Source organism: Chelonia mydas, chromosome 1 (genome assembly GCF_015237465.2).
Source record: "Chelonia mydas isolate rCheMyd1 chromosome 1, rCheMyd1.pri.v2, whole genome shotgun sequence".
Taxonomy (NCBI): Eukaryota; Metazoa; Chordata; order Testudines; family Cheloniidae; genus Chelonia; species Chelonia mydas.
In genome coordinates this window covers 235,623,534-235,649,389 of record NC_057849.1, presented here as the reverse complement: position 1 = coordinate 235,649,389, position 25,856 = coordinate 235,623,534, and the positions used below count along the sequence as shown (strand labels likewise).

Genomic DNA, 25,856 nt, shown 5'->3' with positions numbered 1-25,856 from the left:
CACACTGTATATTCACACCCTGGCTTGTTGTGCGCTAACATCTTGACTGGACCAAGCCCTTATAAGAATGTATAATAGAAATTTGCAGTGAAAAAGTACTGCTTAGTACTAGAATACAGTCAGATCAATGAAAACTGAAAACCTATCCAGTAAGTGCTTAATGGATTTTATTCATTTGATCATTCTTTTAGAGATATACACTGATAGTAAAGAATTGCTTTGATTTGTTTTATAAATAAGACTATTCTACTGTGGCTATTATAGGAATTACAGATAACATTCATTAGTACTTCTGTGCAGATAGCCTCAAAATGACAAGGCCCTCTGCATTTTCAGGGAGCAAATGGTGTCAGCTAAAGCATCCCATCCTCAGTGCATCTGAACAGGGATGCATACAATTTTGCGGGGAGGGAGGGCGGATCCTTGTCCAAGCAATTCCAAAACGCATAAAGATAAATATCCAACTTGGATTCTGTCACCTTAATATTTTAAATACAGTGAAAACTGCCTAGAAAGATTGATTTGGGCAACCCCCATTGCCATCTTCCTCCATTGTCGTGTAGAGAATAACAGCTCCATGAAATGGTTAACTTCCCAAATAACATATGTTGATACTCTACATGCAAAATCTCAAACTTGTAAGATTAGCATACATTAACTAGGTATTTTAGTGGTAAAATGGTTAGTCAGGTTATAATTGAGACAGAGAAGCAGCAGTGTTCTCTATCTGCAGCTAAGAGGCACTCCAAAATTGCAAAATCTTTCCTCCTTGTTGAAAACATCAAAGAAAATTACTTTTAATCTGATCCTTAGGACTTAGCTAAAAGCTGCAAAGTAAGTGGGAGACAAACACCTCAGCATAAACAGGAAGTGATTTTTTTTTTTTGAAGTGATTTAGGGCTTCCTCCTACTGTTTGTTTGTTTTTTGCACTGGTATAGCTGCGACAGTGCAACCTGCTTAGGTGCATGACAACAGTTCAAGCACTGTTTTGTACCAGTGCTATGTATCTACATTAGCCAGGTGCAAATTTCTTTAGTCTACACAAGCTTTTAGGGACATAAGGTGGTTTCATAATTAAGACTCAGAACTAGCAGTTAGCTGACAAGGGTTCTATTCTCAAAATCCCTTCTTTAAACCCGCTTATTTCACAGTGTTCATTCAGAAGAGACTTTAATAATTGAATTAGATGGAGGGAAGTTTAAATTAGAATCACCTAAGTTATCCTTACCTTTGGAGTGTCCTGTTTTGTTTGTGCCCATCTTTATTATGGTAAACTCTCTGAGATAGAGAATATCTTTATTTTTGTGTAGGAGAAATCGCCAAGCACATTATTGACATTGAACAAATACTACTCTAATAATAATTTTTTGGCTCTGCCACAGCTTTCTTCTGTGACCTTGTACAAGTTAACCTCTCTCTCTGTGCCTCAGTTTCTCCCTATGTAATATGGAGATGATACTTTTCTACCTAAAGGGTGTTGAGAGAGTCAATTCATTAGTGTTTCTGAGATGTTCAGATAGTACAGTGATGAGGACTATGCCTGTAAATATGGGTTTTTATCCATACATCAAAATCATCGTGACAAGTGGTGAGCCTTATAACAATTACACTGTCGTTTAATTTGATCTGCTGATCATTTTGACCTCTTTTGTAATACATAATAGTTGAAAACTAGCAAATTATTCTGCTTTATTCTATACATTATCCCCCCCTCCCCCTTTTTTTTTTTTTTTTTTTTACTGGTGTAGTGTTCTTGCAGTACAGCAGGTGGCTGTATTGTTAATGATTTTCTTTGCATCGTGATTCATTTTGTAAGTGCTTATCCTTGTGAATATGTATGGTAGCTTCTTTATTTTGATCTCTTGCTTTCTGTTTGGGGGCGAGTGTGGGAATCTGAACTGAGCGCTGTACCCAAGTGGTCTGGGTCAAATTTGGAAACACGGGAGCCTGACTTTCACATAGACAGAGAACCCAAAACTCCGGTGGAAGTCAGTGCGAGCTGCAGGTGCTCAGCATCTCTGAAAAATAAGGTGCTGTTGCCCAGACCTTCACAGGTGTTTAGACGCCTGTCTCCCATGGAAATCAATAGCCATTAAGCGTCTAAATACCTTGGAGAATCTGAGCCTGTGCACCTAAAGTTAGGTTCCTAAGTCTCTATTTTCAGGCACCTAACTTCTTTGCAACCAATACGATGATTTCTTTTTTAAAAGGTGTGCCTAATTTTCAGCTCCTAAATCTTTATTTCAGATCCTGAATACGTGGTCTGATTTTCATATGTGCTGATCATCAAGCAGACCCACAGAGCTAGGTAGTTGCCTGAAGGATGAATTTGACACTACGTCTTGGACCGTGCTAGAAATTATAATTGTGCATGCATGGATGCCAAAAAAAAAAAAAGTTACCATTGCATGATCCTGTAAAAATTGGGCTTGACCAGCATACTTTTTGCTATCATGCCTAACAGAGATGAGGACTTTTTTTTTTTTTTTTTTAAGGTAAACATTTGTACTGTTGTTGTGATCTGATTATTTTGCGGTTAAATATCTGTTACTGTCAGCTTCAGGCAGTATTACACCAAGCCAAAATTGTGAACTTGGGCTCAGGTTTTCAAAACTGAGTGCCTCGTTAGGCTCCTAAGTCAAGATTTAGGCACACTAAGAAGTCACCTGATTTGCAGAACAGCTGCAGATCCAGCCATTCCCACTGATTTCAGTGTGCTTAATTCTTGTGACCATAATAAGTTCTTCACCACAGAATAATCAGATAATTTAAAAAGCAATACAGCTGTGGGCTTTGCTTTTGTTTTTTTAAATCCTCACCCTCATTAAATGACTTATGGAAACTGAGCTACAATTATACTAGCAAGAAGCATGTTGTCAATGCTGTTAACTTTAAAAAAGTTACACTGATGCTGAATCTGGTTCCTAGATTGGGAAGGGCCCAAAGAGTGTAAAGAATAAGGACACCAGAAATTCAAATGGACAGATATGGCTTTCTGTGGTTTAACTATTAGTACAGTAACTCCTCACTTCACGTTGTAGTTATGTTCCTGGAAAATGCAACTTAAAGTGAAACGATGTTAAACTAATTCAATTTTCCCATAAGATTTAATGTAAATGCAGATGGTTAGGTTCCAAGGAAAGTTTTCTGGGGCAGACAAAAGGCATTATATACTGTACAGTACTGTACTGTGGTTGGGAAGTGCCCCGGCTTACCCCACACAGGCACAGCCCGTTGCAGGCAAGGATGCTAAGAAGCACCTTCACAGCAGCAGTGGCAGCTTATCTGGAGAAGAATAGGCGCAGACTTTGCCGGGGGATGCTCCGGGCCCGCCTCTTCCCATCCCCGCTCCACTCCGGGCCCACCTCTTCCCACCCCCACTCCAGCTCCTCTCCGGAGCACGCCACATCCTCGCTCCTTCTCCCCCCCTCCCAAAAAGTCCTAAGCGCTGCCAAACAGCTGTTTAGCAGTGGGGGAAGCGCTGGGAGGGAGGGGGAGGAGGCAGAGAAGAGGAACTTGTACAATGCTCCCTTGTAAAGTCGCTGCTCTTCCACAAAATCTTACAAGCAGTGGGCAGAGCAGGCAGCCAAATGACGTTATAAGGGAGCATTGTACAACTTTAAACTAGCATGTTCCCTAATAGAGCAGCGATGTAACTTTGAAACAACGTTAAGCAGGAGGACGTTAAGTGGGGAGTTACTGTATTAGTAGTAGTATTTGGACCAGTCATGGACCAGAACTGCATTGTGCTAGGTACTTTACAAACACAGAACAAAAAGACCATCCCTGCCCCAAAGTGGTTGCAATCTAAGTAATCCAGTTGCCAAGGCACGTAGGCAGTTGTCTGGGACCAGTTGGTGGGATCTTAGCCAGAAGTTTCTGTAGAATAAGCTTTAATTTAAAATAAATTTCTCACCCTTGTCTGGTGCAGGAACCCTTCTGAACACATGCTGATTCAGTGCTGCCGTCTTGAATTTGCAGACAGCTAATCTGAAACAGACAGGCCCCTAAGATCCAAATCTGGGACGAGCAAACAGCCTGAGCCGTCAGGTTGTGCACTGACAACTTCCTCCAGGGCCGGTGAGGGAGGAATCCTTCTGCCCTTGGCAATCACTAGCAGCAGAGAAGTTCTGTTGCCTTTACAGCCTCATGGCTGGAGAAGCCTCTGTACCACTTGCTCTGCATAGCCACTCCAAGTGCTGCTACGTGCCATTTGCATACTAGAACTGGTTCTGCTACAGGAGGCCAGCCATAACCATTGGGGAGTGGGTGGGATTGGTGAAATTGCCTCCTTCCAGCTCAATGGGGTGCTAACTATGCAACTCCTGTCTGTGTCTTAATATCACTCCTGAGAAATGCTATGTCTAATGTATAGGATCTTTCATCTTCTGTCATCTGTCACTCCAAACCTTATGTGCACCTTGAACACTGGTGGCAAGTAAGAGAAGTCTTCTGGCTGACTCCCTGGATAATTTGTCAAGGGTTTATTTTGTCTAAGCATTTCTGTACAGATACTGCCTGATTTTCAGAGGTGTTGTACACTCATGGCAGTTTGACTTTAGTAGGAGCTGTGGGTGCCCAGCACCTCCAAAAACCAGGAAATAATGGGTTACGTTAGATTTTACGTTGCCAGTGATGTCTAAAAATAACTGGAGAATAACTGGCTGCTGCAGTGCTAATATTAATTCAGTAAGTCTTGCAAATTTCAAAAGGCCTATAGGCACTACAGCAATCCCAAATTAATCCCAGAATTGAATCAAAAGTACTTTTTCTGGGTCATCATTTTAAATCCAGGTCAGCAAACTAACCCTTTTCCCCACAGTAACAAACTCTTTGCCCCGTAAACAACAGGAATTTTAAGATTTGCCTTGCTGTGGAGCAGGCCAGGGATGTACTTTGGTAAATATTCAGAGGGTGAGAGTTCCTGTGACAGAGAAGGCCCTATCGCCTTTCTGTCCTCTCAAGATTATAACGAAGGATGGTCAACATCCCAGTTGATCTTAATTGCAGTGGTGAGGTACCCTATGTCCCCAGCTAGACAGGTCCTATGTTATTTCACATCCCAATTCTGTTTCCTTATGGTAGAGGACAAACGTTCATCTTCGGCCTAGGATTCCTACCTGTTCTTTAGACTTTGCTAGGCAACATGTCATCTTTAGTTAGCAAGCGCTCTTCACCTAATCCAAGTACCCTTGAAATCAATGGAAAGACTCCCATTGGCCTAACGGTTTTAGGATTAGGTGTACAGAAGGTTGGGGAGCGAGTGCTTGGAGCCAACAAACCCAAAAAAGAAGTTAGTAGATCAGCCCATGTGACTTGATTGCATGCGGTCATATTGTTGAATTATATTAGTATTTAGAGAACATGAGGCACATGTCAACACTAGTCACAGGTTTTTTGTTAAAGGAGGTGCTCCTTCATATTCAATTTCTTAACATCACCATTTCGTTATCCTCAACCCCCCCACATTCTGAATGTTCAGCATTGCACTGTGCATTGTAGCCACATTATTCAAGCATTTCATTGTCCTCTGAAACATAAGGTGTTGACAGCAGCCAGAAGCAGGATACTAGACTACATGTACCATTCATCTGATCTGGCAAAATGTGTGCCTAGATGAAGGCTGTGATTTTCAAAGGAGTGGAAAATATGTGCTTAAATTCCATTGAAATTCAATGGGAGTTGGACACCTGCCTCCTTTAAGCTCTTTTGGAAAGCCCAGATGAAGTCTTTGAGATTTGACTGACAGTATTAATTCTTCTGGAATATTTAACATTGTACATCTCTCTTCATTTAACCCTGTGCTAAACAGCTACAAAGATCTTGATATCCCTCAAAGGATAATCAGTTAGCTGAGAGGTGCAATTCTTGCAGTGTTAGGGAAAAGAAAGTGGCACCTGGGAGTGAGTGCACATCAGTGGCGGAGGAAGTACATTATTTTCAAGGAAGCAGACTGCATTTCAATATGAATCAGGAATCTTGCATCACTGGCTGTTTATCTGCCGCGCTGTCGGATCTTGAGCTCTTTGAAGTCTTAGGTTATGTTTATGGTGCCTGGCCCATGCCAGTTGACTCAGGCTCGGGCTAAGGGGCTGTGTCATTGTGGTGTAGCTGTTCAGACTGGGGCTATATATAGCCTGAGCTCTGGGACCTACCCACCTTGCAGGATCCTAACGCCTGGGCTCCAGCCTGAGCTCAAACTTCTACACCATAATTAAACAGCCCCTAAGTGCGAGCCCAAGTCAGCTGACCCAGGCCAGCCACAGGGTTTTAATGGCAGTGTAGACATACTCTTAGGCCTTGTCTACACTGGCACTTTACAGCTCTACAACTTTCTCGCTCAGGGGAGTGAAAAAACACCGCCCTGAGCGCTGTAAAGTGGCAGTGTAGACAGTGCACCAGCGGTGGGAGCTACTCCCCTCATGGGGGTGGTTTTGTTACAGCGACTACACAAGCCACGTTAAAGCTTTAACGTTGCAAGTGAAGACAGGCCCTTAGAGGTGGGCTAAGGAAGATCAGCTTCTTAAGGGACACTGATTACACCTGTGATTCTATCAGCTGGTTGCCAAACACTGAGGAGATTGAACCAATCAGTGGAGTTCCTTCGCTGGCGGCTGCACTCGCTGTGCAAATCGTGCCCATTCCTAGAGCAGATACTCAATCCATTTAACCTATTGGCAGTACCAAGACTAGAGGGGCCAAATACGAGCACATTTTCTCCACACCAGTAGGTGCTGTGCTAAGTTTTTCTCCACTTGAACCAATCAGTGGAGTTCCTTCGCTGGCGGCTGCACTCGCTGTGCAAATCGTGCCCATTCCTAGAGCAGATACTCAATCCATTTAACCTATTGGCAGTACCAAGACTAGAGGGGCCAAATACGAGCACATTTTCTCCACACCAGTAGGTGCTGTGCTAAGTTTTTCTCCACTTGAACCAATCAGTGGAGTTCCTTCGCTGGCGGCTGCACTCGCTGTGCAAATCGTGCCCATTCCTAGAGCAGATACTCAATCCATTTAACCTATTGGCAGTACCAAGACTAGAGGGGCCAAATACGAGCACATTTTCTCCACACCAGTAGGTGCTGTGCTAAGTTTTTCTCCACTTGGAAATCGTTTTTATATGTATTGTTGCTTCTGTCTTAGCCTGTATACACTGCTTTGCTTATGACAAGAAGGTCTGTGTGTTTTTGACAAAGACATCAGAAAATTGGCAAGCCAGCTGTACAAGGAATGGGGAAGGCAGCAGTAGCTTCAGAAAACACGAGGAAAACCTTTTCTGTATGAATTAAGTAAGGGCATATGCCATGCTGAAAGCTTGTTTGGTTTCGGCAAATGGGTTTTAGCCATATTGTCCAATTTTCGAAAATATCCCATTAGTACCCAAAGACTTGTATGGAGCGAGAAAGGGATGCAGGTGGGGGATTAAAATGGGGTGACTGATAGATAAATGTACCCATTTTAGGAACTAATTTTGTGTGTTTATGTGTGTCATTTTTCCCCCACATGAAAGCTGGTCTAATATCACTCAGACCCTCCTCTGTCTCACCCCGGGATGTGTGGGGGAAGAGACTATGAGGATGTTATAGATGTTTGGGTTTATTAGAATATTAGAGGTGTTTACACAAGTATGCAACTACCCCCGGAAAGGTCATGAAGGTGTAACCCATACTCCTTAACAAAGAGCCTTAACAAAGTCTTTGAAATGACTAAATATGCATAAGGAAATTAAATGATTGCATATCAAAGCATAATGGATTTAGTCAAATACATTTGGAAATACGATCCTAGAATAATTGAGTTTAAAAAGAGGATGAGGCAAATGTCTGAACAAGCTAACACCTGTGATCTCTCTATATTGTAACAACTGCAAAAAATATAAAGGAGGGAGGAAAACTACTGTGTGAAAGGGCTACACTGGCAGGCCAGGCAAAAGAAAAAAGGCAGATGAAATTTGCAAACAGAAAACATTCCCTGACCAAGACTCTATTTCAGTCTGCTCAAAACAGGAAAAGAAAAAAATTCCCAGTTTCCTAGGCACCCTTCCAAAGTATCTGCCACAGCTCACTACAAAAAACAATTAAACTTTTACAACCAAACCGAAATTGAAGCAAATGGTTTCTCTTACCCACAGCTTTGAGGAAAGCCAACTAGCACAGTCTGGCTCCTTGGCCAGAATGGCACTGTTTATATACCCCTCCCAATTTCCCAGCAGGCCTTGCCAGAACCTAGGACTGTTAGGAAAGACATTTCCCAGAAAACTTGCTGTTCTGGATCTCAGAAAGTGATTGGCTTTCTTACAATAAGCCAGCCTTGTCCTTGACTACTGAGGGAAGCGGGGAGTTCTAGCCTGCCCTGTTCATGGATCCCCAGCCTAGGGCCCTGAAGCCACAGGCAATAGGTTGGGCTTCTTCACAAACCCTAGATGAGTTCCTCTCCCAAAATGGTACTGTTTTGTGTGCAAGTACATGGTAGTACTGGCCTGATCCTTAAAGTGCCAGTACACTACCTTGCACAGGCACCCACTGTTGGATGAAGAGGGGATGTGACAGGCTAATAGCTTAAAAGAAGAGAGAGGACAATCCAAGGTGTTTAGGGGATGGGCACTAGAAAATAGAGTCTTGGCTCACTTTCTCTGCCACAAGATTTCCTCTGTTCCTAATGCTGGTGCAGCTCTGCTTATGCTATGAATATTGGGAACATGGTCAGAAAGGAGCTGTCAGTTATTGGCATTTTAAGCACCATGTCCTGTTCTATGAAGGGCAGTAAACATACTGGTAGCTGTCTGGAGGCTGGGAACATATTCCTGCTGTGACATGTGGACTGTCCTGCCCCAAAGGAGAAAAATTCTTCCAAGCAAATGTTTTATGAGAAATGAACAGGGGAGGCGAGCAAGCTAGCAAAATCTGAGTGAAAAACTAGGCATACTGTCTGCACTGTAGGAAACAAGACTGCTGAATAAATAATACGTAGCACTTATGATAACTATGTACATCTTCAAAGCACTCTACACACATTAGCAGAGAAACCTTTACCACACCCCACTGAGGTGTAAAAGGATTCTCTTTTTGATTTTTTACATAAGAAGAACCCAACTGGCCCAGCAAGTCAGGAACTGGGATTAGAACTCAGGAGTTCCTGTGCTCAGTCCAGAAGTTGAGATGTCACTCAGAGTTCAAAGCATATTGTGTTTAAGGAGAACTGTGATTTGTAACTAAAACTGCAGAGATCTAGTTCATTATGAAACTGAAAGCAAGAAGCAAACCAAAGCAGGAGAAGGTGTAGCAAGAGTTGAAGTTGTAACAATGTTGAGCCCTATTCTTCACTTTTTATTACAGAGTTGCAATATCATTGAGTTCACTAATTTACTTCTGCTTTACACAATGGGAAGGGTAGCTTATGTCCTTACCATAACTCCTGAATAAGGGGCAGTGCATAATTGCTCCAAGAGCACACAGGTCCAGACTGTTAGCCTGAGGCACAATCTGGTGCCTAGTTCCTTTCATCCTTCCAGAAGGAAGTAATCTGTAGGAGTCCCATAGTAGGCATGAATTGCTTCCCTCCACAGTGGTTCCGATGCACTGGCTGGCAGTGTTGGGGCAGGAGAGAAATGGAGTTAATGTTTGACCCAGTCCCTGCTCCTTCCGGCACACTGTTGCTGAAGAGACTGTAGCAGTCTCTCAGGCTGCTCCGTCACTCATGCTGTGACACATGATACTGATAGTCCATGCAAGGGAGCAAGGAAACATTTTACACCTCCTTCCTTCCCTGCATGGGCAATTTGCCTCATCCTCTTTTTAAACTCAATTATTCTAGGATTGTATTTCTAAATGTATTTGACTAAATCCATTATGCTTTGATATGCAATCATTTAATTTCCTTATGCATATTTACACTTTACACCTCCTTCCTTCCCTGCATGTGTACAGCAGGTCACAATCTGGTCCTTCATGAGAGGAGAATCAGGCCCATAATCAACAGAAAGAAAGCACATTATCTTTGTATAACTCTCTCCATTCTGCACAGCAGATGTCTTGCATCCTGCATAGTCTGCATTTGTTCTGCACATTCAGAACTTCAGCGGACATCATCAGAAGTTCAGTGTAAAGAATGAGAACAGATTCTGTGCACTGAAGATCTGCTCTATGGAAGAGTGCATCACAGTGCAGGACAAAGAGGAGGATTTTGAATAAACGTTTAGATTAGATTATGGAATAAAAATGTTTTTGGATGACAAGGTAGAGCAGGAAATGTTTGTGCAGAAATAAGACTAACGCTCTCCCTCTGAAAAGGGCTGGTACAGCAATAAAAGGGACTTCAATTATTCTGATTCTGAGTGAAAAAGCAGTAATAGAAAAATGAAGGAAGATGCATGTTCAATAAGGCAGTACAGGACTGCTCCCTGAAATGGTGTAATTGCCAACAAGCTTAGAGTTATTCTACAACTAATCATTGGAAATAATGTGGGCATGATAGATAAGTTTGAAGTTGAAAAGCTCTAAAGATCCAATCACATCATCCTCAGATTTGAATTGCTGATGACAGCCCATAAAAAGGGTGGTGACACAAAAAATATTGGACGTGGGTAAAGCAGACCTTGAAGGAATGCAAAATGAGATTTTAAAAATCTGGCTGGAATTCAATAATTTATGTATGGGGAATCAAAAGTGAAGGAGTGGAAAGTAGTTAAGAAAAAGTAGGGGATCTTATAAAAATTCTTCCAGTATTGTCAAAAGAGGAACAGAAGAGAGTGTGGTTAAGTAGAGAGCTAAAGTCATACCAGAAACAAACAGAGGCATTGAAAAAAATAGAAAGCACCTGCAAGGGAGAGTCTGAGTGTTACAGAAATAAAGTGAGAAGACTAGAATTTCATTAGTTTACACTTCAATAAGCTGCAAACCCAAATACTTTACAGCACCACACTTCTATTGCATATTTTTAGGTCTTCTACTTACCAAAAAGTGTACTAGCTGGCTTCTATAGCAGTATTGGAGGGGAGATCAGGGTGTGTGCTGGGGCACATCCTACTTCTCAAATGGTGACACTTGCTGATTCATAATATTTGCATATGTAGAAAGTGGAAATTAGAAAACAAAATTGACAAGAAATTGCAAGCAATCGTAATTAGCAGTGAGGCTTATCTGTCTATGTGCATGTACATTTTGTTCATATACAAACACACTGGTTCAAATGCCCAGCTCCCCTAAATCAAAGCAACCATACCAACTTAAACCAGATAATCTGGCCTACTATTTATGAATTATTACAGTTTGATTTGGTAAAGGCCATGATATGCAAGGTGCTTTCCAGCCCTACAAGCAGGAGTGTGCTTTCCCCAAGGAGCTCTCAGTGGAGAGATGGACAGACAGACAAACGGGTGTCAGGGAGGGAGGAACAACTAAAGGAGGTAGTATACTCGGAGACAGTGCAGAAGACTGGGGATTCGGACTCCTGACTGCCAGCCTGCCATTGACATTAGACAAATCATTCAACCCCCTTGGGCTTCTGCTTAGCCATCTGTAATATGGATGTAATACCTTTTACCAGACCTTTTGTCAAAGTAATGAATGAACGTTTATAAAGTTTGTAGAACATTTTGGATGAAAAGTACCAAATGGGGAGGGGGAGAGAATTTTCTCAATGACAAAAATATTACTCCGCTTAAAGGCACACGATCAACTGGGCATTTTGCCTGAGTAAGGACTGAAGGCCAAATGCTCCTCAGAGAAGATCTGTTTGTGGAGCAGAGATGCATTTCTCTCCACATATTCTTCTGTCATAAAAGGCAGTTCTTCTTTGATTGCTTCCTCATATCCATTCCATATTAGGTGTGTGTGCTCACCGCATGCACTGTTGGCAGAAGTTTTTCCCTTAGCAGTATCTGTAGGGGACCGGCTCTGGCACCCTCTGGAGTGGCGCCCGCATGGCATGGTATAAGGGGCACTGCTGGCTCCCCGCATCCTCAGTTCCTTCTTGCCGCCAATGACGGTGCTGGAACTTCTGCTGCTTCGGCTAGCTTTTGCTTAGTTCAATGTGTCTCATGAATGTTTCTTTGTAAAATAATTGTATATGGTTTAGTATTTACCCTTAGTATTAGTTCTAGTTAGTTGGTCCTGGACGGGACTCAGCCTAGGGACTGATCCTCAGGCTTTAAACGATGCCCCGATACCCAGGCTTTAAACGATGCGATTGTTGTAAGTGGCCCATGCCCATCAGTGACCTGCATGTTAGCTGTTTAAGTCGCATCTGTAAGTCATTCAAACTGAGAACAAAAAAGCAGAGAGACATCCATTTCAGGGCACTCCTGATGGAGTCAGTGCTGACCCCAGCACCGGAGCAGAGGTTTGACTTGGCCCCAAACACTGCAGCATCGGCACGGAGCGTCCCGCTGGTGCCGTCTATGAGCCAGCCTGCCCCGACCAAGAAGCCCAAGAAGTCTGTGTGGGGAAGATCTCCCACTTCTCATAAGGGAAAGGAGAGGGCTGGAGGAAAGCCAAGACCCTTGCTGTGCGGCTTGACACCTCCGTCAGGGAGCTGGGCCCCACCTCATGTCGAGCAGTCAAGCCCCTCCTATACTATGCCTGCCACACAGGACAGTGACGAAGGCCTCCGTCAACTCCAAGTCCTGTCTATGCCCAAGGCCCTGCAGGCAGTGCAGGAGATCCTCACGCTACCGGTACTGCCCAAACCGGTTCTGGCAGTACCCAAGCCCAGGGGTAAACCCAACCGTGGGACCGTTCTGAGTGTCCCCGACTCAGCAGCGCCGCTCCCCATTGCAGAGGACATCCCGCCAGCCCTCGCCTGCACGGAGCTATCATATCTTGGGCTTTGGGAGGCAGGCTCAGAGAAGCCCTCTTCGGGCTCCAGACCCTGGGCACTGACAGCAGGATTTGAGGCGCGTCTCGCCGGTAACCTGGCACAGACCTGCGGAAGCATGTGCTCCCCGGCTTGAGCATCGAGACTGACCCATCAGGTTTACAACGTCTCGGCACCGGTCCTGCAACCGATCGGTGGAACGGGGTTACCGGTCACCCGCCCAACAGCACCCGTTGCTGAGACGCGAATCCCCTCGATCGGGTAGATTCTATCAATGGCCAGCCCGCTCTAGGTCCTGGTACAGGTCAAACAGCATGAGGCGTAGATCACCAGTCTAGCAATGCAGATCCGTCAAAGATCCCCGGGGTCCCATCGAGGGGAACTCGTCCTGATCGGACAAGTAGACATAGAGGCACAGGTCACTCCGCAACATCTGTTCTGCTTATGACTCCGGTGCTGATCAGGAGTCCCTGGTAGCAAGACAGGCCCCAGAACCAGAGGTATCATCGACCTCATTGGCACTGCAACCGACCCCAGGGCCTCCGGGCCAATGGCCAGCAGTGTGGTACCCCTGGAATCCATGGGGGTTCACCCAGCCTTCCCAGGCTGCCCGATCGGTGGTGCGGCCTCAGATAGGCCATCAGCCGCAGCATCCCGCCCTCCTCTGGAGGTGGAGGCCCCAAAGGGAAAGACCACCCCCCGCAGGCACATGAGGACCTAGGGGAGCAGCCAGATGGACTACCAGGGTGTGGTGGATCCCTCGGTGCTGGCTTCATCCTCATCATCGCTGGATCAAGCAATTACAGGTCCCCCTCACCCAGTTCCACAATATGACGCCAAGGCTCATCAGGAGCTTTTGAAGAGGGTCGCCTCCAACATGGGACTTTAGGCAGGAGCTAGAGGAGCCATCGGACTCCTGGTTCGATGTCCTTTGGTCCACAGCACCCGCTGGAGTGGCTTAACACCCTACATGAGGGGGTATCAAAAATAATTAATGCCCTATGGGAAACCCCCTCCTCCCTGCCACCCATCTCAAAAAGGGCTGAGTGCAAATATTTTGTGCCAGATAAAGGCCATGAGTATCTCTATACTCACACAGCCCCAAACTCCCTCGTAGTTGAGGCCATTAACCAGAGGGAGAAGCAGGGTCAATCCGGGGTTACACCCAAGAATAAAGACTCGAAGAAACTGGATCTGTTTGGGCAAAAGATTTATTAGTCTTCCAGCCTTCAGTTGAGAGTGCCAACCAGCAAGCCCTCCTTGGCTGCTATGACTACAGTATGTGGCAAGCCATGGCCAAGTTCGAGGTCTCGCTGCCTGAAGGGTCCAAGAAGGAATTCTGGGCAATCCTCGAAGAGGGCACGGCTGCAGCAAGAGCAGCCCTCCAGGCAGCCTCAGACACAGCAGATTCCGTGGCTCGCACCATCTCCATGTGAAGGGCTTCCTGGCTGCTCCTCTCGGGTCTGTCAACAGAGGCTCAGAAATCGATGCATGACCTCCCCTTCGATGGCCAGGCCCTGTTTGAAGAACAGATGGACGGTAAATGCATGGCCTTAAGGACTCTCCCACTACCCTGAAAACTCTGGGGCTGTACATTCCAGGTCCAGCCTGTAAGCAGTTCAAACTGCAGCAATCTCAGGGCCAAGGGAGTCAAACCCACCAGGAGCCCCCCCATAAGAAGAATAGGGGCTAAAAGCACCGCCTGAGTCACCCAGCTCCTCCCTCTGCCCAGTCAGGCTCGACCCAGAATAAGCAGGGGGGTAAGCGAGCATTCTGAGGGTGCACTTGAGGGCAACCTAACAGGCTTTACCCCAGATCTGTCTGTCCTGCTGTTCTCCAACTGCCTTTCTTTTTTCCTCCCCCCATGGACAGCTATAACTTCAGACCTTTGGGTCCTCAATACTGTGGCAGAGGTTAATACCCTACAGTTTACTTTCCCCCCTTCCGATCCCTCTTTCCCATCCCTCTTCAGGGACCCTTCTCACGAGAGTCTCCTTGCGCAGGAGGTAAAGAGTTGCTACAGTTGGGTGTGGTGGAAGAAGTTCCTCTTGAGTACAGGAACAAGGGGTTCTGTTTCTGGTACTACTTAATCCCAAAGGCCAAGGGCGGTCTGTGGCCCATCCTGGACCAGAGGAACCTCAACAAGTATATAAAAAAGCTTCCTCCAGTTTACGGTAGGGCCCCACCACTACCCGTTTGCAGTCCTCCCGTTCGACCTGGTGACAGCACCCAGAGTGCTTACCAAGTGCATGTTGGTGGTGGCTACTTACCTCAGATGTCAGGGTATCCAGATCTACCCATACCTTGACGACTGGCTAGTCAAGGGCAACTCCAGGTCTCAGGTCCAAGAGAATGCCAGGGTGCTGCAAGCCACATGCTGCTCCCTGAGCGTATTGGTGAATGACAAAAAGTCTACGTTAGTTCTGGTGTAAAGGATAGAGTTCATCAGAGCGGTGCTCGACTCGACCAGAGTGTTCCTGCCACTAGAAATGTTCCAGATGTTGGTGGACCTCGTCGTGGAGGTCTTTGTATTCCTCCGACTATAGCCAGGCTTTGCCTGCACTTGCTGGGTCACATGGCAGCTTGCACATTCATTGTCTGCCATGCCAGGCTCCGGATGCGGCCCCTGCAGCAATGGATGGTGGTGGTCTATTCCCCGTCCACAGATCACCTGGACAAGGTCGTTACCATTCCCTCAATGGTACTCGCCTCACTGCGATAGTGGACCGATCACATGACCGTCCTAGAGGGGGTTCCATTCGACACTCCCCATCACTCCATCGAGCTGATGTCGAACGCCTCGGACTTCGGCTGGGGCATGCCCCTTGGCGGTCTCCAGACCCAGGGTATGTGGTCCCGCAGGAGATGACGTTACACATAAATGTCAAAGAGTTCCGAGCAGTCTGCTTGGCATGCGGAGTCTTCCTACCTCACCTGTTGGGCAAGGTGATGAGAGTTCTGACAGACAACACAGCCTCGATGTTCTACATCAACAGGCAAGGGAGGAGCACGTTCATTGACTCTCTGCCAAGAGGCACTCCATCTTTGGGACTTCTGCATCAGCTACAAAATCCATCTGGAGGCTTGTCACCTCCCTGGTGTCAAGAACACGCTAGTGGATCACCTCAGCAGGGCCTTCTCCTCTCACCATGAGTGGTCGCTCCACCCAGAGGTAGCCTGTATGATCTTCCAGAGGTAGGGAACTCTCCAAGTGGACCTGTTTGCCACCAGGCTAAACAGGAAACGCCACCAGTTTTGTTCTTGGCAATGCCTGATCAAGGGCTCCCTCTCCAATGCCTTCCTTCTGTCATGGTCAGGGAACCTGATGTACGCATTCACTCTGATTCTTTTCATGAGCAGGGTCCTTGCAAGAGAGACATGGCTTAGGTTATCATGATCACCCCAGGGTGGCCTTGCCAACACTGGTTCAGCACATTCATGAACCTGACAGTGGCCCCTCCCTGGACCCTGCCCAACCAACCGGACCTGCGGTTACAGGACCACAGTCAGCTCCTGCACTCCAACCTCATGTCCCTCCACCTCTTGGCGTGGATGCTGCATGGCTAAACTCAGAGGAGCAGACCTTCTCAGATGAGGTCCAACAGGTCCTCCTGAGAAGCAAGAAGCCCTCAACTAGACTGACTTACCTGGCCACGTGAACAAGGTTTCCCTGCTGGGTGTCCGAGTGTGGCATCTCTCCCTCGCACTCTTCCGTACAGTCTATCTTAGACTTCCAGCTTCATCTGAGGAACCAGGGCCTGGCGCACTCTTCCATTAGGGTGCATCTCGCGGCCATCTCCGCTTTTCACCCACCGAACTAGGACCAGACGGTGTTCTCCCATGACATGATGGTCAGATTCTTGAGAGACCTCGAGAGACTCTTCCCGCAGGTATGGACCCCTGTCCCACAGTGGGATCTTAACTTGGTCCTCTCTAGGCTCACCGGCCTGCCCTTTGAGTTGCTGGTTCCTGCTCCCTTTCCCACCTGTCATGGAAGGTCACATTCCTGGTGGCGGTGACATCAGTGAGACAAGTCTCTGAAATTAAAGACTTGACCTCAGTACCTCCATACATGGTCTTCTAAAAAGATAAGGTTCAGCTGCGGCCCCACCCTGCCTTCCTGCCAAAGGTGGTCTCCACCCTTCCATATGAAGCAGGACATCTTCCTCCCAGTGTTCTGTCCCAAACTGCACAAGACCAGTGAGGAGAGGCGTCTTCACTCCCTGGACGTCCAGAGGGCCATTGCTTTTTACTTAGAATGAACCAAGCCTTTCCAAAAATCGACTCAACTCTTTATTGCTACAGCCAATAGGATGAAGGGTCACCTGATGTCCTTGCAGAGGATTTCCAATTGGATCACCTTGTGCATAAGGACCTGTTACGACCTGGCAGGTGTTCTGCTGCCACTGATTGTCAGAACCCACTCGCAGACGTCTTCGGTGGCCTTCCTGACACACATCCCTATCCAGGACATCTGTAGAGCTGCAATGTGGTAGTCTGTCCATGCATTTACCGCTCATTATGCCTTCACTCAGCAGGCCAGGGACAACGCTGGGTTCGTCAGAGCGGTGTTGCAATCTACACTTCCGTGAACTCCTACCCACTGTGAGGGATTAGATCACAGAAACCCCCTTGGGAACTGCCAACTGATGTGCCAAAACTACTTCTGCCCCTGCTTTCTCTGCCAGTTTGGGACTCCAGCACCCTGTCTTGCTGAGCCAGACATGCCAGTCTCTTCCAACATAGACCCAGGGTCTGAACCACGTGCCCCAAACCTGATGGAGAGATATGCACAGCTGTTTGCCCCTCCAGGTATTAATACATACTCTGGGTTAATTAATAAGTAAAAAATGATTTTATTAAATACAGAAAATAGGATTTAAGTGGTTCCAGGTAGTAACAGACAGAACAAAGTGAATTACCAAGCCAAATAAAATAGAACATGCAAGTCTGTGTCTAATACAGTAAGAACTCTGAATACAGATAAAAACCTCACCCTTAGAGGAATTCCAGTAAGCTTCCTTTTACAGACTAGACTCCTTCTAGGCTGGGTCCAGCAATCACTCACACCCCCTGTAGTTACTGTCCTTTGTTCCAGTTTCTTTCAGGTATCCTTGGGGGTGGAGAGGCTATTTCCTTAGCCAGCTGAAGACCAAATGGAGGGGTCTCCCAGGGGTTTAAATAGACTTTCTCCTGTGGGTGGACACCCCGCCCCCCATCCCCCTGTGTAGAATCCAGCTACAAAATGGAGTTTTGGAATCACATGGGCAAGTCACATGTCCATGTATGACTGAGTTTCTTACCAGCTAAGCCACATTCCTGAGAAAGCTCAGATGTGGATTGGCGTCTTCAAGATCCATTGTCCGTTAAGTGCTTCTTGATTGGGCATTTAACTGCACATTCCTTTCTCAAGAAGCTGACCAAATGCTTACAAAGGCTACTTAAAAATCAAGCCAGTACACACCCAATATTCATAACTTCGAACACAAAAATGATACATGCATACAAATAGGATTAATAGATTCAGTAGATCATAACCTTTACAGAGATATGTTACATGGCATATGTAGCATAAAACATATTCTAGTTATGTCACATATACATTCATAAGCATATTTCCATAAAGCCTTATGGGGGGCACTGTCACACCCATCTCCAGAGGTACTGCTTTGGAATGGACATGAAGAAGAAAAGACAGTTACCTTTTCCGTAACTGGTGTTTTTCGAGATGTGTTGCTCATGTCCATTCCACAACCCACCCTCCTTCCCCACTGTCGGAGTTTCCAGCAAGAAGGAACTGAGGGTGGGGGGAACCGGTGGCACCCCTTGTGCTGCATCATGTGGGCGCCATTCCAGAGGGCACGAGAGCTGGTCCCCTTCGGATACTGCTAAGGGAAAAACTTCTGGCACTGGTGCATGTGGTGAGCACACACACCTAATGAGGAGCTCAGTGTAAGGAGGAATGCAGCATTCTGGCTGAGGATGCCGAGCAGCGGTACCACGTTTCTTCCTTGTGGCCATGCCCCCAGTGCTCCCTCTGCCTTGAGCAACATGGAGTCAGAGCAGAGAGACCTGCATGCAGGATGGAGTAGCAGCACTTCCCTGGCAGCACAGGATACCCCAGGGTTTGGTGCAATCTCCACTCTGTTGAAGTGATACTGTCTAGTATAGGTATGGATGAATGGCCAAAACCCATTGAAGGCAATAGTAGCGTTTCCAGTGATTTCACTAGGCTTGGATCTGACCCAAAGGGAGACCTTTTATAAATCTTCAGTAGTCCAGTCCTAAAGCATGAGCAGTCAATGAGATCACTCTATTTATATCCTGCCTATCATTCTCTAATTTGCTAAATGTAGCTTAGAGACTTGTCTTTGTGATAATGAAACCACCACAGTTACACAATAAAACTGTGCTTTGTTTTACACTAGCCAAAGGGTTGACAGCCTTTGTAAACTTCCATCAGTGTAATGACCCTCCCATATGGCTTATCAGCAAGGTTTGAACCCAGGACCTTTAGCCCAGATTTCTACCACCTGAGGAAAAAGCAAATGGCTCACTGAATCACCCACTGGAGCAGGATGCATAAGATACACTGAACAGTGGGTTACACGGAGTAGCGTTATGATAAGGTTCATTGCTACTGTTGTGAAGGGTAAACATTCTATTTATATTTTAGTGCTAATACTTGCATAGCATTTTTCATTTGATGATCTTAAAGCTCTTTGCAGCAAACATTAAGTAAATGATATATTTTCAATTTATAACCACCAATGCATAGAGGTGAGAATGCACCCCTATTGTGTTAATTGTCCTCATGAATGAAAGCTTTCTTCCCTATTAAATAATTTGTTAGAGTTTGTGCTAAAACTACTGAAGTTTCATACCGCATCAAACTCAGAAATTATTGCAGAGTGGATAGTTCTAGTCAGACATGCCAACAAAATAATATGGCTTCATAGCATAAAAACTTAGCATCTGTGAAGACTCTCTATTGAGGGTAATGGGTTGAGATAATTTTAAAACATGTAGATATTATGAAAATCAATATATGTACAGGTTACAGTATCTTTCTATATTATTCCAGGTTGTTTTTTATTATTTGAGCAGCAGTTGTTAAATTTAACAAACAAGCGATAAATAGAAATAAATATTTAACTTACTGTATCTAGAAATTATAGAAATACAAAATTGACTTATGAAATATTAAAGTAATTTTAAGAGATTGCTGTGAGGAACAATAGCTGGAAAACTCACCACCATTAAAATAAATTTAATATAGTTTTGAAAATAAAAGAGGCATGACTTTGGGGTTGGTTTTTTTGTTGTTTTTCTTTAAATAGGCTCGGCTTAGAGATCATGTTTATCTGATTTTAGATTTTCTTGAAGGTGTGTATCTAAGGTAGCAGAATATGAAATTGACTTAAAAGAAAAACATGTTGAATGAGAAAATTGATTAGGAATTTGTTGTCTAGAAAAACAAATTCTGTCTTCGGTAGAAAAGCACGAAACATCGTCTGCATTCATTCAAATAAAACTGGTTTGTGATAAATAGCAGAAGAAACCTCAGTGATTTATAAAACATAGAAATACAAAACAGGAAGTATACAAAAGGATAAACAAATGATAAAATAAGATGAAAAAAGGGACAGAAAGCTACTGCAAGTGAAAATATCCCAGTATAAAGAACCAAGTTAGTCATAAGGAGATTTTGTTATTCAGTAAGGGTTTGATCTAAAACCTGCTGAATGACTCCCATTGACTTTCATGGACCCTTTTTCATCAGACCCTAAGGATAGTCCACACTGCAATTAAATATCCAGGGCTGGCCCATCAGCTGACTAGGGCTCGCAGGGCTCGGGCTGTGGGGCTGTTTAATAGCAGGGTAGACGTTTGGGCTCGGGCACCCTCTCCCTCATGGGCTCCCAGAGTCCAGACTCCAGCCTGAGCCCAAACGTCTATGCTGCATTTAAATAACACTGGAGCCCAAGTCCTGTGAGCCCAATCCACTGACAGGGGCCGGACATGGGTGTTTAATTGCAGTGTTGACAAACCTCATGAGAGTTGAATTGCACAGCTCGATTGTGAGCCAAGTCCAGAAATATGTGCTGAATGCCCTCACTAAACAGGGCCCTGATCCAGCAAACACCTATGCACATGCTGCACGTTAAACATGTGAGTAGTCCCAGTGAACTCAATGAGACTATTCAAATGCACACATTTAAGAATGTGTGTAAACGGATGGCTGCTGAATTTCTCACCAGGATGTTATATTTGGACCCAGCAGAGAAGGAGTTAGATGTAGACACAGAGGGAGCTGATAGAAACATGGCTATCTTCAGTGGTAGCTTCTATTGTTCCTGCAGCAAAACTGAAATTAACACCAAAGTGAGGCTTTGCATTGGTAAGGGGAGAGTGCTCAAACATTAAAAGGGACAGGTCATTGCCCAGGACACTACCTCTTGTCCCCATTAGGGGGTGTGGGGGGAGAGCTTTTATACGGACCTCTAGCTAGCAAGAGTCCTTTTCTGTGTGGCCAGTGCCTGATCAGTGTTGTTAAAATTGAAAAGGTAAAGAAGGTTACTGACATGCTTTGCAAACAGTTTTATGAGCTTGTTAAGCATTGAAGAAACTGCTAACATTTGGAAATGGAAAAAGAAAATGTCTGTGAGACACACCAAAGAAGAGAGTAATAAGTTCTTCTTCGAGTGCTTGCTCATGTTCATTCCATGCTAGGTGGTGTGCACGTCGCGTGAACAGTTGCTGGAGATTTTTTCCTTAGTGGTATCCGTAGGACCGGCTCTAGTGCTCCCTGGAGCTGCGCGCAGATGCCCTGGTATAAGGGGTGCCATCAGCTCCATACCCTCTCAGTTCCTTCTTGCCGCCAGTGACGGTTGCTTGGAACAATCCCTCTTGCTCTTCCAAGGCTTCTTTCCCACTGGTTTGGACTTCGTAGTACATTGTATAATGTTTGCAGCAGTCACGGACAGGATGAGAAGGCTGCTGGTGTCATCCCAAAGACTTTCTTCCTGGATAGCCACCTGTGTCCAGGCTTGCTACAAGCAGGTGAAGGTTCTGCCTCCAGCCATCATGATGGCTCATTCCACGAGAGCTCAGGCTTTGCCAGCAGAGTACCTCATGCAGATACCAATCCAGGACATCTGTAGGGCCACAACATGGTCGTCAGTTCATATCTTCATGTCCCACTGTATGCCATCACTCAGCAGGCCTGTGAAAATGCCAATTTTGGAAGAGCGGTGTTGCAGTCAGCATGTCTGTGAACTCTGAGCCCACCTCCAGGGGTACTGCTTGTGAGTCACTAACGTGGAATGGACATGAGCAAGCACTCAAAGAAGAAAAACGGTTACTAACCTTCGTAACTGTTGTTCTTCGAGATGTGTTGCTCATGACCATTCCACGGACCCACCCTCCTGCCTCTCTGTCAGAGTTATCGGCAAGAAGGAACTGAGAGGGTGCTGAGCCAGCAGGACCCCTTATGCCGGCACATACATAAACAGCTCCAGAGGGCGCTGGAGCCAGTCCTTCGGCTACCACTAAGGGAAAAATCTCCGGCAACTGGGCACCTAGTCTGGAATGGACGTGAGCAACACATGTCAAAGAACAACAGGTACAAAAGGTTAGTAACTGTTTTGGGGGGTTATTTTGTGTGAACCGTTCAGCCAAAACGTTAGAGAAACAGAGACAAAAGAGGGTGACTTAAAGGCGAGCACCTGCTCTGTATGGTTTTAAGAGTTGCCCTGGTCTTGAGAGTTGCTTCCAAAGCAGGCAAATAGGACGCAATAAGCTTTGAGATCTACATAGGAAAACGCTCTGGATAGGCACAGAGTATTACTGCTTTGTGTCAATATTCTATCACAACACGTAGTTATTCAGAAAGCACTGGAGAGCTGAGGCTAAATGTCTAATTCCTGGAGTTGTGGAACATGGATGCAAGGAGGGATTGAGATTTTTTGACTGGGACTGGTGTGATGCAAAGGGGAGCTGAGAACAGAGTCATTTCAAGCTGGAAAAAGTAACTAGCAGGGCACTAGAGGCGTTAGTGATGTATTTTCCATTCTTTATTGTTTATGGATGTGATTTTGATACGGCATATAGGTTTTCTGTGTTTTCATTTGTTAAATTGGGTTGGACAACATATAAAGAGCAGAGTAGTTAGTGAAATGTAGAAAGACTTAGATCAGTGGGATCCTACAAAGCTTGTAGATGCCTTTCTGCAGAGCGCTAGCTGCTACCACACTGATTTTATGTTAACTTTCTAGTGAATAATTTAAAAAGACCTGTTTATTTTTTAATAAAAAGGAAAGATATAAATTGTCTGAGTGTTCATAATGTTACTTACAGATGCTATTGAGCAGATGTTGGGCCGCCTTAATGGCATTTTAGATCAAAATAAGTTATAGGAAAAAACAACAAACTTCCTTTTACTACCATTCTTTTCAGTCTACTCCTCTGCCAAAATTTACAAGAAATTTCTTTTTTTAAACCACCTTATAAATATTTACCTTTCATGTGCCACTTTTTGCAGCATTTGCATTTTAGTGATTATGAACTATTTTAATAAAGTTGTTAAATAAGTTTCATTTATTTATTTTTTAGGGCCAAATCCAGTTCCTATTGAAATCATTGGGATTTCCTCCCTGGATTTCATTGGTAGCCGACTGCTTGCCCTTTAGTTACTGCAAATGCATCGGATAGTTATATTTAAACACTGTTATAAACACACACCTGGTGCAGTTGACAGTATGCGATTTCAGCTTGCATGTTTTAACTCTGCATGGTATGATCTTAGCAGGTTGATTATTGCCTCCCATCACTAGCTGCCATTCTGTTTAATGTAGGTATTTTAGTTGCAGTAAGTTAAAAATATAGCCAGCATAATGGATGCAAACGTATTAATATGTTGCACTTAGAGCCTTATTCAAGCCCCTGTTAGCCACCTAATTTAGATGGGAGATACTGAGCACACATAGCCCCTATAGACTTCAATAGGCACTGCAAGTGCTCAGCGCCTCTGAAAATCAGACTGCTTACTTGGGTGCATACATGTATATTTAAGGGCTTAACTTCAGGTACTTACATTTGAAAATTTTAGCCAAACTGGCTTGTTTAAGATGCCATAGCAAGTCAGTGGCTGATCTAGGAATGAAACCCAGGAATCCTGATCTTTAGTTCTAACCGGTGAAGAAAGTTAACTTAATTAAAAGCAACTGCTATTCAGACATGTACAGATCGTGTTTATACTCCTCTTTTATTGTTCATTTTTGTATAACTATTCATATGTTAGGTTATACATAAAGAAGACATAAAACATAGTAGTGGGTTTTATGATCCTATTTCAACACTAGATAACATAGATCACTAAAGACAATAACAAATATGAAATCTAAGGAGTAAAAAATTGTTCTTATGTCTGGTACAATACATCAGCTTAAATATTAGCAGATTGCGACAGAGGTAAAGAATACACTCAGCTGAAAGGATCAGAGCCTGATTTTTCAAGCGTCTATTTCTCCGGGCTACTGTGTTGACTGGCTGTGTTTTTTATATAGTGTCTACTAATATATACACTACACAGAGCATATATAGTACTGTATAGATACAGACGTTAGTGCTAATTTTTGCAGCATCAGTGTGTACCTTGGAATCTCATGAGTATCCTACGGACAAAATAGCCACATCAGGAAGCCGATCATGCTCTTCTGCACAAGGTCTCCTGTGTTGTTATAACTGCAGAAGATCTACCTACTGACAAGTCTGTATGTTGGGGAAGCTTGGAGTGGAGACCAATATTTTACTTGGTCACTTTTCCTGTGTAGGCAAATTTGGAAGAGGTGACCCGAAAGTGGTCCATATTGTCAAAGGCTGGACCTTAATTTTTTTTTTTTCCCACACAAGACTGCCATCTTTAGTTGACATTTTTTTTTAAATAAGACATTACACATACAGGCTCTTTGAAGGTTGACATTTAATAACTCCTCACCAAATACCTGGCAGGATTTATACATCGAACACAAAGAAGGTTTCATGTTCAGTTCCTCCTATCTGCTGTATTTCAGTGGGAGGAATTAAATGCCAAAACTCAAAATGATTTTATAAATATATATATATTTTAAAAAGTAAGATCTACATTTAAAAATAAAAATGTAGGTTTATAAAGTAGAGTAATATGCAAATATGCAAAGCAAGTGTGAATATTTATTCTTTTTAGAAAGTCTTTTACAAAAAAAAAAAAAGGCTGTTTAATCAGACTACTAATTTTGTAATGGGAGGTGTTGGTTTGGAAGCCAGAAGATGGTTTGTAGCCTATTACCAGATCAGGAATGGACACTACTGACTAGTGGACCCAGAGACTCAAACCTCCAGCATAGTGTTTAGCCATTCCCTGGATTATAGCCACTTCTGACACATACCTGCAAGAGTATGGGGTTTTTTGTTGTTTTGGTTTTTTTTAGCAGTGTGGTTAAATTCAGTGAGACTACAAATATTACCAAACTGGGTGCTGATAAAGCATCCATGTGAAATACAAATACACAATTTGACAGCAGCTAAGGCCATATGTAGCTGACTTTTAAAATGCATAGAGATCCAAATCACTCCTGTAGGGAAGTTAATTTATGGAGAATTTTATTCATTGAGTTGCCAATCCCACAAATCTTACTAACGGGAGTAGTGCCTACTCAGTCATAAGGAAGAGTTGCAGATCGGGCCCCAGCATTCCAGGGTAAATTTATGTCTGCTAACATGCAGCAAGAAGGGGCATACATTCATTTAAAAAAAATTGACCCAAATGTTTTCCTCATCTCCATTGCCAGACCTTTAAGATTTGTAAAGGAGCTCCCTTCTATGCTCCATCATTCCTTTTATAATCCCCCCATCTAAGAATCCTGTCATAAGGCCGAGAAGATATCTTAGCTTCAAATTGGGGATGGCTGTGGCCAGAGTTACATGGTGTTGGAAGTGCAGCTGCAGTGGATGACAGCTAGGTCCCAGGAGAAAGGCAGCCAAATTAGTTGGGCTTTGTGAT

General features: G+C 44.5%; 1 protein-coding gene and 2 long non-coding RNA genes across 8 annotated transcripts in view; 1 reads left to right on the top strand and 2 right to left on the bottom strand.

Moving 5' to 3' along the window:
* LOC122464421 overlaps positions 1-9,275 on the bottom strand; it is a 28,929-nt gene extending 19,654 nt beyond the window's left edge. Inside the window, exon 1 of the long non-coding RNA XR_006288415.1 lies at positions 9,264-9,275. This is a non-coding gene — a long non-coding RNA (uncharacterized LOC122464421). The remainder of the gene's footprint in view (positions 1-9,263) is intronic.
* The window catches only part of LOC122464422, a 34,012-nt gene extending 23,000 nt beyond the window's left edge, over positions 1-11,012 (bottom strand). Inside the window, exon 1 of one of the 2 annotated variants that reach the window (XR_006288420.1) lies at positions 10,954-11,012. This is a non-coding gene — a long non-coding RNA (uncharacterized LOC122464422). The remainder of the gene's footprint in view (positions 1-10,953) is intronic. The other variant, XR_006288417.1, reaches the window with a different exon arrangement.
* Positions 1-25,856, top strand: part of DERA (deoxyribose-phosphate aldolase) — a 91,252-nt gene that overhangs the window by 50,890 nt on the left and 14,506 nt on the right. The window lies entirely within an intron of this gene.